General features: G+C 45.0%; 1 protein-coding gene across 1 annotated transcript in view; it reads right to left on the bottom strand.

Moving 5' to 3' along the window:
• Window positions 1-15,341, bottom strand: part of TRIO (trio Rho guanine nucleotide exchange factor) — a 5,246,815-nt gene that overhangs the window by 3,244,474 nt on the left and 1,987,000 nt on the right. The gene's annotated exons all lie outside the window — the stretch shown is intronic.

Here is a 15,341-nt window from a genome sequence, read left to right as displayed (position 1 = left end):
ACCAATTTGGTCCACAATTTGAGAAAGCACGGAAACATGTAAATAAATCTGTTTCTGCTTACATGAGAGACTATGGAATGGGTTCATTATACAATAATAACTTGCGTTACAACATGCAAGACATCTACAGAGGAGATGGAGTGCACTTCTCAGATGAGGGGAATAGAATATTCCTCCTGAATTTAAGAATGTGTATTGGAACCTACTTGTAGGTACCTAAATCAACCACAGAACCCAAAAGCTCTTTTCAGAGCTACCCTAACTCTGATCATTCAAAGCGTTTATTTTTTTCTAACTTTTTTCACTATTTTTCACCAAAGTACGCTTTCGGGTACGCTTAAAGGTGCGCGCACCAGGCGCTACCCCCGCGAAAAATTAAAGAATTTTTTTTTTTTTTTTAACGTTTATGAGCCTCCTAAGCCCCCCTCAGAAAACCTAGAGGGTCAAGAAGTCTCTACAGTTCCCCCTTCTATCCATTCCGAACATTGTTTACCCTCCATCTTGTGTCTCGATTGTTCCGAAACACAAAATGGAGGACTCCCGTAACGCTGCCAGTGCGCGTAAAGGAGCGCGCACCCCTAAGCGCTCGTTAAAAAAAGGTGGGAAAGTAATTTACGGAAAACCCAATGGAGACACTTTCATCAAATATAGAATACGCCCTACTACATAGCAGTCCCTACCATTTGCCCAAATTTGGTGAAATTCCATTGAGACATTTAGGCTACAGGCCTGTCTAAATATCCTGAGGTAAATTACATGACAAAAACACACTTGTAATGTTAGAATTTACAACCAATTAAAAAGTATCTCTCATTTTCTACGATTATTTCCTGACGTTTGATTGGTTAAGTACAACAATATATATAAAAGAAGAGAGGGAAACACAGCCATTTTGACTACTGCTTCCTGAAGTACACTTGAAAACAAATTTCACTGACAACTTCAACTAATTTCTCTAAGGTAACTTCTAATTATGGAAGTATATTGTACACGTTAAGTTTATTTCTTAAAAAATATTCTGTTAGTGATATGCTATCCCTCTTTAATAGTTAGAGATAGAGATAGACTTCTCTGTAATAGTTATGGATTGAGTTAGGCTTCTCTGGTATACTAGCTCTACTAATATAGTTAATTTATATGCAATTTTCAGAAAGAAAATGGAAGGAGAAAATAAGGCAAATGATACTTCTATCAAAGTAAAGGTGGAAAAACCAGAAGATGAAAAAAAAGAAGTTGATTTCATGGATGACTCTTTGGATGAACAGTTTATAGAATGTTTGGAAGAAATTGAATCATGTACATATAATTATGAGGAAATTCCGGACAATATTATGTTAGAAATTTTATTAAATTATGAAAAAGAATCAGAGGAATAAATTTATCTTTAATAATTTCAATTGTTTCAGACAATATTCTTTTTTATATGTAATTCATGAAGTATTACCAAAAATGTTTAAAATATAAAGTGAGACTTATAGTATACTGTTCAACTATTTTTCTGTTACATAGTAAGTTTACTCATAGTTACTACCTTTCTCCCACTATATTATCTCATATGAATATTTTACACCTCATTTTCATAAGTGAACAGGATAGACTACTCATGATCCCCTAGAAATTCTCAGGGAGTGCTTAAAAGATCTGTTTCTCCTTTCCAGACAGACTATATTATGAATTCCATATACCACAAAAAATACAATAACAACATGCAAGATGTCTACAAAGAAGATGGTGAACATTAAATTTAAGTCTCTTCATTAGTACCTACATGTAGGTACTTACATAAAATAAAAAAATAAAAAAAAAAACAATTCATAAACATACAATTTTTGAAGTGATTATTTTTCCATAGTACCCTCCTCGATACGCTCCCCGGTGCGCGCACCAGGCGCTTCCCCCGCGAAAATCGAAAAAAAAAAAAAAAAATTTGAGGCCCCGCGGGGCCCTTTAATGGCCCCCATATCAAACCTAGGGGGTCAGGGGGGGTCTACCCTGCCCCCTTATGGTCAATTCCACCCTTTGTTTTTGCCACCTCTTATGACTAGATTTTACCGATAGACAAGATGGCGGCCGCTCCGGACTGTTTAGAATGTTTACAGACAACTGAGAGCCAATCAGCTTTCTGCGCGCAAGTCGCGTGTCGCGCCGGGAGCGCTCACCGGTGCGCGCACCGGAGAGCGCCTATAGATATATATATTTTTTTGAACGTTAATTTCTCAAAATCCACTGAAGCACATATCTTGAGACATAGCAAAGGCACATCGGGCTACCAGTCCCTACAATTTTGCCAAGTTTGGTGGAAATCCATTCAGCCGTTCGAGCTAAAAGTGAAATCGACCGCCCTATGGAAATTAACATGGGGAAAACGCGTTTTGGGACCCCCCTTTTATCTCGGCCCCCGCTTGACGAATCCCCCCCAAACTTTCAGGGAAGGACCGGACCGCCATGAGACCATTTTCCTGAAAATTTCAGGCAGATTCGTCAACCGGCGCCAAAGTTATTCAAAATAGAATGTTGAGATTTAACATTGAAAATTATCCTAACTATAACTACCTACTGGCGACCGCCAGTAGGTAATATATATATATATATATATATACATTCATTCAATCCTTCTTTACAGCATACAAAGTAGGCACCGACTCCATGGGATGATATTCAAGGATTATCGTTTATTCCAATCAGAGCTAGACGCGTTTCGACGGTCACAGCCGCCTTGGTCACTACATCTACCTCCACCCAGTTATGTGCTCATTATATGGTGATGTATATATATATATATTTAAAGAAAATTGTTCTCTTGCAGTCTTTGGTTTCAATGTACTTCATCTTAGAACAGATTCTAGTTGTTGGCATTTGGTAGCAATGCGGTTTAGCATAGAAGCACATGTGACCAAGACAGAGCCAAGCAGAACAGGGCAGAGCAGGGGCATGGGCTGCATAGCTCTTGCTCATTATTTTATGCCTCTCTGCTCTTCACCAAAATCAAATCAAAATACTGGCTCCTTTTTCATAGCTGTGACCCCTGTATCACTGCTACAGTTGCTGTCAGTGCTTAACAGGCACCACTCCACTGCGAAACGCTAGTTGCCGACTTATGCAGCTCCAAAGAGGCTGCCGGCTTTCTCTCCTCGCGGGCCAGTACCGAGTATCTAGTGCTGGACGTTGCAGGACGACGGAAAGGCTGCAACCCTCTCTTGGCAATTAACATCACCATTTCCGGACTGGGGAGGGGGTAGAAAGGAGCTGCAAGCCAGTCTGAAGCCTCGAGGCAGTTACAGTAATCCACAATATCACTTTTATTCGTGCCATCTGTTTCTGCCCTTTGTCCCTACTGCCTTATCTCACAAATTGGAGGTTTTGGAGAGCGAAGATCCAGTCACAAGTTGAGGCAAGGTATCTTTGCAATTAGCGTAGGATCGCAGGGTTAAGGATCGCGGTGTGTGAACGCGGCCTCCCCAGGAGCTTGTGAGGCTTGTTCACTGTCCAGTCCTCCCCGCCACGACACTACTTCCAACGAGTGCTCGTCTCTGCCAGCATTAAGGTCAGCTGTCAACCAGAAAAGTCACCAGGTCATGGGGTCCAGTTTTGTTCTACAAGATCACAAGGTGAGACAAAGAATACCCAGTGGCGACGAGTGAGGTGTTAAATACAAAACCATGCGACAACTGCATATATCTTCATCTACTTTTAATTTTTACCTAATCAAGTCAACCCCAGGGTAGTTCCATTCAATAAAACCCTAAATGGTCTACACGAGTTTCCATCTTTCTGTTGAGGTGTGCGTGGTCATCAAAACAAAGTTGCAATATACTGCCTGCTTTCTTTTGGCGGTAACACAAGGCATCCAGTGGCTACTGCTTTTTTATCTTTCCTGAAAAAGCCGGGCAACATTTGTGGAGGATGAAAGCTCGCTACGCAAAACAAGGCTGCCAGCAACCCCACAACCAGAGCTAAACAACCTCTAACAAATTCAAGGACTCAGCTAAAAATCTTACAACAGACACAACTGAGGGTCAAAAGGCAAAGCACACAGTCCAAGGTATCACCGCTGTGGAAAGGGGTTGTAGTGTAGTTCCTATATTCTCAATAGGCTCTGCGCATTGGAATAATATAAACAGCAGTGTAGACGTAGGACAGAGGTCATCTAGGTCTCTACTGACTATATTAGACTTAATTAGTTTTGCCAGCTAGCTCAGAGGTCACTAGAAACTTTCTCGAATGTTCAGGAAAGAGTTAACTCTCTTGATTTAGACAAGAAGGGATTAGTTTCTGACAACCGCATAAACATGACAACTTTGCTCCCTCAAAATAAAGAGTGTATCTCTAGAGTCATGTGAAAACAATAGACAGCTATTTCACTCAGTCAATTGTGCATGCTTAATCTCACCAGAGTGCAGAGAAATAGAGAGACAGGCGTTTTCAATAAAAGGTGTTATTTATTGAGCAGTCTTCTTTCTCATGCAAGAGAAATGAGTTGCCACAATTGCAATACTTATCATGAAGTAAAGTGCGTACAATAAAAGTAGTATTATGAAATAATACTGTAAAAGCATTGATATGATTTCTTAGCCATATGATACTTTAAAATGGATAAAATATATACATATACATGAAAACATTGATTAACGTACTCAACTGGTGCTTCTAAATACGCCTACCCTGGTGTACCTGACCTAAGCCTAATACGTGGAAAGGAGTAAGTAAGTTGCAGTTTAAGTTAAGTTAGTTTTTGCCAAGAATCTGCATCAAGAATTCTCTCAAGGGTTTAGTCAGCTCTGTACCTTGGTTCTAGAATGAAGGAGGTCTTGTATCTCTCTCTCAGGACTCGATCTCCCAGCAACCCGCAAGGGTGACTGGAAACACCGGAGCTGGATTTCTCGGCAGGAGAAAAGACAGCGTCTCTCTCAGTGAGTCAAAGGGGAGGGTCGGCTTCCTTCGGCTCTCGCATCAGCTGGGCGTCGGGCAAGTAGATAGCCGCTCTGCTCCAAACCACTGTGTGTTTGCTTAAGGCAACGTAGGTATATTTATACCTGAAAGGTGCTGAGTTTAACGTAAGGTTGGACATAAGACGTCACTAAGAACTAACAGTTCCTTCTGCACTCCAGGAGTTCTTGTTCAAATCAAAACAAAAGCAGGGGGATTTCCCGGGCTGCTGGAGGCTTAGTTTGTTTAAAGAACGCGTTGTACTTTCTAGGAGTCTATGGGAGTAGCCTTGCCGTATTTGGACCGCATGGGCTATTACTAAATATGGATATGATTCTTATGCCTTTATAAGGATATCATTTGTTATAACCACATAAGGGCATAAATCGGGAATATAGAATTAGGGTCCTAGATAGAATCACAACAGGGTGAGGCATGTTCACCGCAATGCCTAACTCTGCACTAGCAAAGACAAAGCAGCAATCAATCCATGACTCAGGAGAAAAGACTGCCTCTCGAATATAACTCTCAGCCCAAGTTCTAGGTCAAGGGTACCGCCCCCGGAGGGAGCATAACTATACCTGGCCCCCTGATACCTCCGTAAAAAAAATGGTTGTCCAGAGATTTCATTTTTGATTTGTGTTTTTGGATCATTAGAGAAGTAGTTTAGCTGATCTGGGACACCTTTTTCTGGACAACTTTTTTAAAAATAGCAAATGTGTTGCAGTGACAATATAATATTTCAGGAACCATGAGACCTATATACTTCATTTTGGTGTCAAAACATAGGTTTTGGGGTCAAGTAGTCTTATAGAGACGGAAAATAAGTCCTCAGAGCAACCCTTCCGCCATTTTCCAATTTTGGGCACTACAATAGAGGATGTAGAGACATATATATATAAATGAAACAAATAATAATGGTTTTTAATCCTTTAATGTATACACCAAACAATGTTTATGATCTGAATATGAAAAAAATAATGTTTATCACTCATGTTCCAGACTCATTTTTATAGTTCACTTTATTCTCTGGGCAATCGCTCGTGGTATATTTGCAAAATGTTGAACATTTGAGAAGAGCATATCGACAGGGCCCACTTTTTGTAGCACAGGTTTTGTAAGTACATGTAAGTTCTGTGGGTAGAGGCTTTGGAAATCTCATAGGTTTTACCACCCCATAAATATCTTCCCAACCAAATTCACATAGATCTTTCTCTACATATGCATGATCAAAAACATTTACACATCTTCTGATCAAGTATGATGCTCTTTTAGTGTGTCCACACACAGAATATGACCTTGGTGGAAGGTCACTTAGCGGGACTTATCTCTTGAACTATTGTAACAAAGATTGTCAAAGGTGTGACAGTCACAACTCGTTTGCCTGCCAGCACAAGGTATTTTTCTATATCTTTAAAGCCACATTCTTCTTCTGTCTCAGGAAATCCTTTTAGAAACTTCACAGGTTCAGCGGTTGAAAGCTCCAAGCTTTGTTCTAATTTTGCTCATAGTGTCATCACCCTTAAGAATATGTGCCTTGATAAGAACAATGGGCATCTCTGGGTCAAGTTTCTTGTACAGACTATGAAGTGGGATTAAGTGCATTTTCTTGCCTGTTTCATAACATATCCATTTCAATCTTTGGTTTATGAACATTGCAACAAATCTAAGTAGCACAATAATAACATAAGTATCATTTGACAGAACAATGATTCGATTGGAACATGTGGCACAACATGATGGTCAGCTTCCTCTAATTTGTTGTTAAGTTCTTTAACAATATGGCCGTACCGTTTGACTACATCTTTGCAGGCACTAACTTCTCATTGACAATCATTCCACCTGCAATAATTGGAAATGTAGTGTTCACTGAAGCATCAGCAATGTTTTGGCGACTTGACATCTCCAAGTTCATCTTGTTCGATGTTGATGACCAGAATTTATCAAGTTTTACAGATGTCGAATTTTTGATGCAGTACAAAAGGGGTGGTGATGGACGGAGTGTTTGATTGATTCAGATGCTCCGTCCATCACCACCCCCTTTTGTACCGCTTTTGGCCGCCATAAGTGTGGCAGGGTATGCTCAGACGTGAGTCCCTTGCTCACTTTGCCACTGGATTCAAGCAAGCCGGGCTGAAGACGGCTGGAATGCCAGAAACCGGTCCTCGGAAGCTTGTTTCCGGTCCAGGGAAGACATGGCTTGGCAGTTCGGGCTGGACTGTTCCCATGAGGCACAGGGTCAGACTGATTTGCATATAGCCATGTCTGAACTGGGGTGGCAGAGTGGGCTAAAGAACGGTGATGGATTAAACCCAGATCTTTTGACTGGGTGTGAGTGTTTGATTGATTCAGATGCTCCGTCCATCACCACCCCCTTTTGACCACAGGGTGGTCACTCCTTGACCACAAGGGAGATTCTTCAGTCTTCTACGTCGAGTAGGATGTCGAAGGGTCCAGAGTTTCGTATCAGAGTTTCAGTCAGGATTATCTCAAGTCTTGGGACTCAGCTCCTACCTATATACCAGATCTAGGGGCTGGATTACCTGCTAGTTCCCTCCTATGGGTGGGACCTAGGAAGGTGGTGTTTACACCCGTTTCCCTTTGTCCAGTTTCGCGCCAGAGCTGGGGCTGGAGTGCCCCAGCACCGGTTTGAACTGGACTATGCATTGGACACCTTGTGTGCCCCAGGCAGTGTCTCATTTCATTCAGCCCTCCCTGACCCAATACACTATAGCCTGTCGGAGGTGATGCTAGCACCTCCGTGACAGGAAACCTATTGTCTAATGATGTTGCTACCTTTAGTGCGTTTAGTAACCACGTATTTGATCAGCTTCGGCTTAATTTTGTTTTACCACTGCAGCTAGTTCATAAGAGATTTGGACTCGCGTTTCAACTGAGTAGGATTTAAATTTAACGTCCTCTGTTTTCTGATGTTTTATGTCAGCTTTTTAATCCGGCTGGGTAATACTGATGTTTCTGTTTATTGCACGTTAGAAGTAAGATGGCTATACTTTTTGTATGGGATTCCCTGATAAAAGCCCATTTCTGAAAGTAACCTCATTCTCAACAGGTTGTTGCTCTCCTTGATGACCGGAGCCCAAGGGCCCATTGTTTTTCCTTTTCCATGTTGCCACAATATTGACAGTGGTATCTTCTGTAATTATTGGACTTATTTCACCTACGCTTTCACAACAGATGTATTTATACTAGCTCACCTTGATGTCTTTATTCATAGGTGCCCTTCCCTGGCACCCCACCACCTCCCTTTGTTCACCACCTATCCAGTCCTGATGAAGACCCTGCAGTAAGGTGCAACTGAACCTACACCCTAGGGGTCGAAACGTCGACTTATTCTTTTCCTCGTGTCCTACCCAAGTGCAACAGAACATTCTTGACTGTGATTTTTACTTTGGGATAGGAATTCATATGTTCAAAAATTGCTAGGGTGATACCTGTATGCCCATGTGCTGTCAACATGCCAATGTATTGATCTGACCGCACGTTACTTAAACTTTTTACACTACCCTCATCCTCACCAAGCACAAATTCACTCCCCCTCCCCCCACCTGTACCCCCTTCACCTTTGCCTTTCTTTGGGCATGTAAATATTCCGAAATTTGTATAAATGTATGCATAATTGATGTATGTTTGAAGATGTGAATAAACAACATCCCTCAAAAGATTAGAGCTTTATTGGTTTAATTTTGCCAATTTCCTTAATGCTAATATATTTCCCAACTGGGACCCCTTTATATGAATCACAAAATGAGCTGGTCCTCACATATCAAGAGATGTTCACTAAAACTCCAACAAGAAGCTGGTGCTGTATCCAAACTGCACAAACTTGCCCATGTGCAGTGTAGGAGGGTGGATACCTGACTATGGTTACCCCAGATTGTTTGCCTTGTGTTTAGCTGGTTTTCGACTTAGTTGGCCTGGGACCCTGCTAATCGGGGCCCCAGGCTATCTGAGTCTCTCTGTTAAATGGACTCCATGCACCCTAGGTGCATAACCAATTTGGTACTGGACACCTTATCAGCCCCTATACAGTGCACTATAGGTGCCCAGGGCATAGGTGCATCCAAGGCCTACCAGGGGCAGCAGCATATCTTTTGCCACCCCTGACTGGTACTTAAATTGACACAACTGGCTGATCACTCAGCTGGGGCAAGGTGGTGTAATCACCCCTTGCTTAGATATAGTATACCTATATCTAAACCTATATCTGGACACATATATACCTATAAGTCACTCCTATGGCAGGCCTTAACAATCCTGGAGGCAGAGTGCTTGGTTTTATGTGAGATGGTGTTCTAGCATGAGCTGAGCCTGACTGCAGCTGTTGGGACCAACTCCCTTAGATGTTCCGGGATATTGCCATACCATATACTCTTAAGTGCATTATAATCCTCGCGGTTATGTGCTAATTTTGGTTTGGCTTTATCAAAACATGTTGTGTTTGGTGTCATACGTTTTGGAATACTACCCCCTCGCCAGTCCTGGCGATGGGGGGTAGCATTCCACCCTTCTAGAGGGAGAAGACATGTTACTTTACTGAAACGCGGTTAATCCTAACCAGAGCCTCAGCATCACAAAATGGATGCTGCTGCCCGACACAAGTCTGACCTCCTGCTGCTGACCGAAACTTGGCAGGGGAGGCCTGGACAAAGGGTTTCCTGTTGCAGGGAGGTGCTACACCTCCCCAGACAGGAGATAGTGGATTGGAGCAGGGAGGGCTGAAAGAAACTAGACACTGCCTGGGGCACACAAGGTGTCCCATGCAAAATCTAATCAAACCGGTTCTGGGGCACTCCAGCCCCAGTCCTGGCGTGAAACTGGACAAAGGGAAAGGGGTGTAACCACCCCCTTCCTGGGCCCCACCCATAGGAGGGACCTAGCAGGTAATCCAGCCCACAGATTTGGAATAAAGGTGGGAGCAGTGCCAACGCACATCAGATTATCATGACTGAAACTTTGATACAGAACTCTGGACCCTTCGACATCCCACTCAACGTGGAAGACTGAAGAATCTCCCTTGTGGTCAAGGAGTGACCACCCTGTGCAAACAGGCACCATCGAGCGCCTCACCGTTTGCTTTGTTGCAGTAACCGCCAGAACTGAAGCGATAGAGATCGACAAGACCCAGCTTTCCCGCCTTCCAACAACCCGATCCACAGTCCCTGCGAATCTGAGACCCGTGGAGGCGACCTGAAGCGTGGGGCCAGCCATCTTGGAAAAACCACGAAGTGCTGATCGTGCAGCTCCCGAGGCTCCCTCGACGCTGTGCATTGGGGTTTGAGAAGCCCGAGCAGCTTTTGCACCAAAGCTCCCCCCTCCACACTCACCGAGTGCTGCGTGGGGCCCTTCTGCATTTTTCTGCTCGACGCGTTGGTCCGGTCGCTTGCCCGTTGGCTAGTGGCCCCAGTACCGACGAACCTTTGAATTTACACTGCTAGTCTGGTTGCTCCAGACTGGCCCTCGCTCCCCTGAAAATGAGCACCCACTCTGACCTTGCTGGTCCGAGTAAGAAGCGATCTTCGAATCCTGCGTGGGTTGCCTTTGCCAAGGCTTGTTAGCTCCAATCCGGAAGCCGACACCGCCGACAGCGAGAGCCTTCATGGGACAGCTCCTGATCCACTCCTGGACATCCTCGGTGCCCCAGAGTCCACGTGGCAGCGGAGACAAGCTTTTAGACAACCACCTGATTGCGCCCGACATTGCCTGGTTCCTTCCTGGTTCCACCCTGGTCACTGCTGAGTGACCCACACTCTGTCCCCTCTGCTTTCAGGTACTCTACATCTTCGATCCACCCTTGGATCCAACCGGACTCTTCTCTTCAGGACGCCTGCAGCATCTTCATCTCCAGGCACCATTAGACTGCGTGACGAAACCTGACACACTTTGGCACCTATGCACCCGCTTCCTGTGGGTGAGGTATCTCGGTGCTCCTGTAGTGGTATACACCTCTAGTGTCTAAGTCTAAAGTTTGGTAATTCTAGTCCAGTCAGAAGACTCCTAAAACAGTAACTTTGTAACTTTTCCGCACCATTGACTTTGCATTGGTGCATGCGTGTGCTTTTAGCGCTGCACCCGAGTCCCGCGGGCTTCTCCCGACTTCACCATTGCTAGTCCCGAATAGCCCCAGCGATTCCCAAGGCCCCGGGCCTTACCACTGTTCGATTAGTGATACTTATACCACTATTTTAGTATATGGTTTGAGTGGCCCCTGGGCCTCATCCATAATTGTGCAACTTTCATATGTTTTACTGTGCTTTAGTTTAAACGCTTGTACTTCTAGACTCATAAAGAGTATAGAGGATTATTCTGAGAATAAATACATATATTTTTATAATATATAACTTGTGTGGTGTCCTTTTTCATTTGATATTACAGGATTGTATTTGGTAAAACAGCTGGCTTCACATGCCCTCTTGAGTTTAGCCTGAAGGCTGCTTAGTCCATGCTACCCCTAGGATAGCTTGTCTTTTTAAGGTTGACTTACAACCACCACCATAAGGGATTGTTTGGACTGATACAAGGTGCCACCAGAATTGGAGACATCATATATCAGGCCAACTTCTCACATGCACTCCCTAGTACCAGCAGTAGAGATCTGTAACATCTAAGCAAAAAGCACAGTCATGTATGGTGTGGAATTATAAGGACACGTCAAAAGCAATGAACTTGTTAAATTCGAAAAAAGGTTTGTGAGAAGCATTCTCAGCCTTCCTCAGAGTGCTCCTCACCTTCCCCAACAGCTGGAATTGGGGATCCTTCCTATAAATCAACTTATTATGACTTGCCCGTTCTCATGCTGGCATAGACTGTGGTCCATAGATGAACTAGAATACCCTAGGTTGTGAGAGAATTGCTTGGTTCACTTATATAAAAGCCACATTGTATGAGATATGCTTGCTTTTGTTCTGGGAAACCCTGTCATGGCAAAACAAGTCTCTCGCTCCCTGGTCAAAGAACAACTGAAAGAGTTTGTGTGGTTGAGGGCTCTGAAAGGTGTCAAAGCCGGTAGTCTCACTGATTATTTGTGCAACATCAAGCTCACCCCGCATATGAATCTTTTTTTGATATCCTCCTAGGTTCTATTCCCCTGCAACTCTTCTAAAAATGGAGGTATGGGGTCTTACCGTTAAACAGCTTCTGTATAAACAGGGGCAAACAGTACTGTAGCTCTAAGGTCAGATTATGCTACCATGGGGATGCTTTACGGTCCCTTGATTCCAACATCTGTCTGTCTCAAGGTAATTGGGATGTTCTTGTTGGCAGCAACAATGTGTGCCCGACTTGTGGCTTTATGCTGGGTTTGGGACTTGTTACCTCCGCCCTAAGTTAGCCCCCCCATTGTTGCAGCTCTCATTAATGTTTAATCCCTTAGGAAATATCACACAGAGGTTTTTGATCTCCTTGATGACGGATCTTTGCACCTACTGTTCATTACGGAGTCCTGGCTTGTTTCTACGTCAGACCCCGTTGTTACCCTTGCCACGCCTGAGGGATAAAAGATTGTTAGAGCCGACCGCCCAGAAGGGGGGGGAGGGGGCGTGGCCATTTTTTATAGGAACAAATGGGATCCAAGCAGGAGGGATGTTACCTTCTGGGGAGGCGGTGAGGTCCTCGATTTTAGTATTCGCTTCTTGGACCACTTTACTTTGGGAGGTTCCTTGATCTAAAGGCCCCCTGGTCCGGTGGGACTTTTCATACAGGCCTGTGGGGACGCCATAGCTCCCAGGGAGCTGAGATTCTACCACTACATTGTCTTAGGGGATCTCAATATTCATCTTGATCAGGCTGAGGCTAAGGACTCGTGTGATTTCCTGGATATTCTACATTTGGCCCAACTGGACCAGCGGGTTAGTCTCCTTACCCATCAGGCTGGCCATATACTGGACCCAATTTGTACCAACTTCCCCATTTTTATCAGAGACCCATGCCCGGTTTCTTGGTCTGACCATGTAACCCGGTGCCCTCACCTGCCTCTGTGTATCGGCGCCATACCAAGCGTTTTCCCTCCTCAACCGCGAACCAGGAAGCGTCCCTAGCAACCAGAATTCCACCCCTCTGTCCTCTCTTCCAGGAACCAATCCCCGCCGAGGACACACCGGAAGGACACCCGGGTGACCCCGGAAGTCCCCCGCTAATCCAGGACCCAGAAGCCGGAAAAGCCGAACGCCGGGAGAGGATAGTCGTCGGAGAAGACAACTTGTGGCAGGAGGATCCGACCGAAGCGATACCTGAGACGGTGGTTGGAGAAGAAGACGACGTGTGGAGCGAAGACTGGTGGAGTCCACAGGAGGTGGCTGGGGAGCGGCCGCAACTCACTGGAGAGTTGCGGCGGAGCCTGTGAGTATCCAAACCCCGAGAGTAGCCATTAGAGTATCCAAACCCCAAGAGTAGCCATTAAAGCACACTTAGTGCATTGTAAATACGTCTTGTCACTGACGGTTCTAGTTGTGCACTATAAATTACTGTATAGCACCCCTTGGATGTTCACTACCCGTGTATTTCACTGTTCGTTATTCCCTCCTTCCTCTCATAACACGAAACCCTCACAGCCACCCTGCTTACGTCGATACTCTCTCTCTCTCTTTCTCTTCCACCCCATACCGCTGTCCCTTACCCTACCTTCCTGACAGTCATTTTCGGATCCCCCTCACCTCCGGGGTTTCGGTATGCAGTACTCCGTGCATATAGTCCAGCCGGACTAACGGCTCCTTTTTGTTTCTGTTTCCCTACGACCTCCAAGGACTACCCAGGAGAACCCCCACGGAGACGAGGAGTCCCCCGGCCCTTCCCAGGACGAAGACCCAGAAGCCTATCCATTGGAGCCACGTTTTGTGTTTGCCTCACTGTATCCTGATTAGTTGACTGTGCTAATTCAAACAAATAGACACAGACATTGCGCACCTTATCCAGCCTCCATGCTTGTTTTTCCGGCCCGCCTTGCCCCCACGTTCACAGACCATTTCATGACATACTTCTTGTGGGAAGTGACAAATGCCGAGCCCTTAGCACGTTCTTTTCGCAAACCTGCCTTTTGGCAAAATTGCCCCTTGTGCGTTCAACCAAGCCCTGGAAACCTCTAGATCTATCCTCTCAGGAAACCTTGAGGACCAACTTGATGGTTTTACACGCTGGGTCTCTAAGGCATGTTGACATACTCGTCCCGCAGTGCTCTTCTAGGTTGTCTAGGGAATCTCTTTCCAAACCTTGGTTCAGACGGAGCTTAAAGCACTCAAACATGAATAAGATTCTTGAGTGAGCTTGGCGTCGCAGTAATTACTGTCCCGCAGCCAAGCTGAAGCTCAGAATCAAAGAAAAAGTCTATTATGAAGCCATAATTTTCGTCAAAAAGTAATTCTACCCAAAGAGTACTGACTCTGCTAAAAACAACGTTAAAGAAACTTTTGCTATTGTTCAGAGCTTCACGTCTCCATTGGCTCAAGCTAGCGCGTCATCTTCCTCAGTCACCTGGTGCGACACTCTCTCGAATTGCTTCTTGGATAAGATCAGCACTATTCAGGTTTTTGTTTTCGCCCGGTGACAATGGGACCGAGGCAACTGTTTTGCCTTCACCTGTTGACGTCGAACATCTCTTGGATGCTTTCAAGCTGGTGGACTTGCCGGACTCTCTTGAAATTCTTAAGAGTTTAAAATGTGGCACCCCCTCTAACCCTTGCCCTGCTAGACTGCTAGCAGCAGCAGAGACGATTAACGTAGAGGTGAATAGCATTATCAATCTATCCCTCCAGACAGCCAGTGTCCCAGTGGCCTGGAAGCCGGCCGGGATTCTGCCACTTTTAAAAAAGCCGTCACTAGACCATATCAATCCAGGGAACTACCGGCCCATTTCCCTCTTACCTGGCCTGGCCAAGGTGCGCGAGAAGGTTTCAGTAAACAATTCACCACATTCGTTGAAAGGGAGGGCATTCTGCATCTGGCACAGTCAGGGTTCCGGGCTTCCCACAGCATCGAATCCGTCCTGGTGAAGGTTGTGGAGTCCATCCGGGAGTGTCTGGACGCCAGCAGGAGGACAGCATTAATTCTGCTTGACCTCTTGGCGGTGTTTGACAGGGTCCCGCATTCTCTTTTTTTGTTTTTTTAACAGAGTTTTATATAGCTCAAACTTGACCCCAATCGGCTATCAGAGCGCTTTACATAGCACCAGTTGCATTATTTGAGGACACATTCATTTTTGTTAGGTACAGGTAGATTAAGTGATTTGCCAAGAATCACAGGATGTTCAGCGTCATTGCCGAGACTCGAATCCAGTTCCCCAGGTTCAAGGTCGACCGCCCTCATCTTTAGGCCTTTACAAGAAGGAGGGTTTGACCCAAGCAGTCACGGGGACCTGGGCGGTAAGGTAGTACATGTAAAGGGGGGTCCCCGTCTGAAAGAAAGGT

Source organism: Lissotriton vulgaris, chromosome 4_1, assembly GCF_964263255.1.
Source record: "Lissotriton vulgaris chromosome 4_1, aLisVul1.2, whole genome shotgun sequence".
In the NCBI taxonomy this organism is placed as follows: Eukaryota; Metazoa; Chordata; class Amphibia; order Caudata; family Salamandridae; genus Lissotriton; species Lissotriton vulgaris.
The sequence above is the reverse complement of the archived record's forward strand: the minus strand, read 5'-3'. Positions and strand labels throughout refer to the sequence as shown.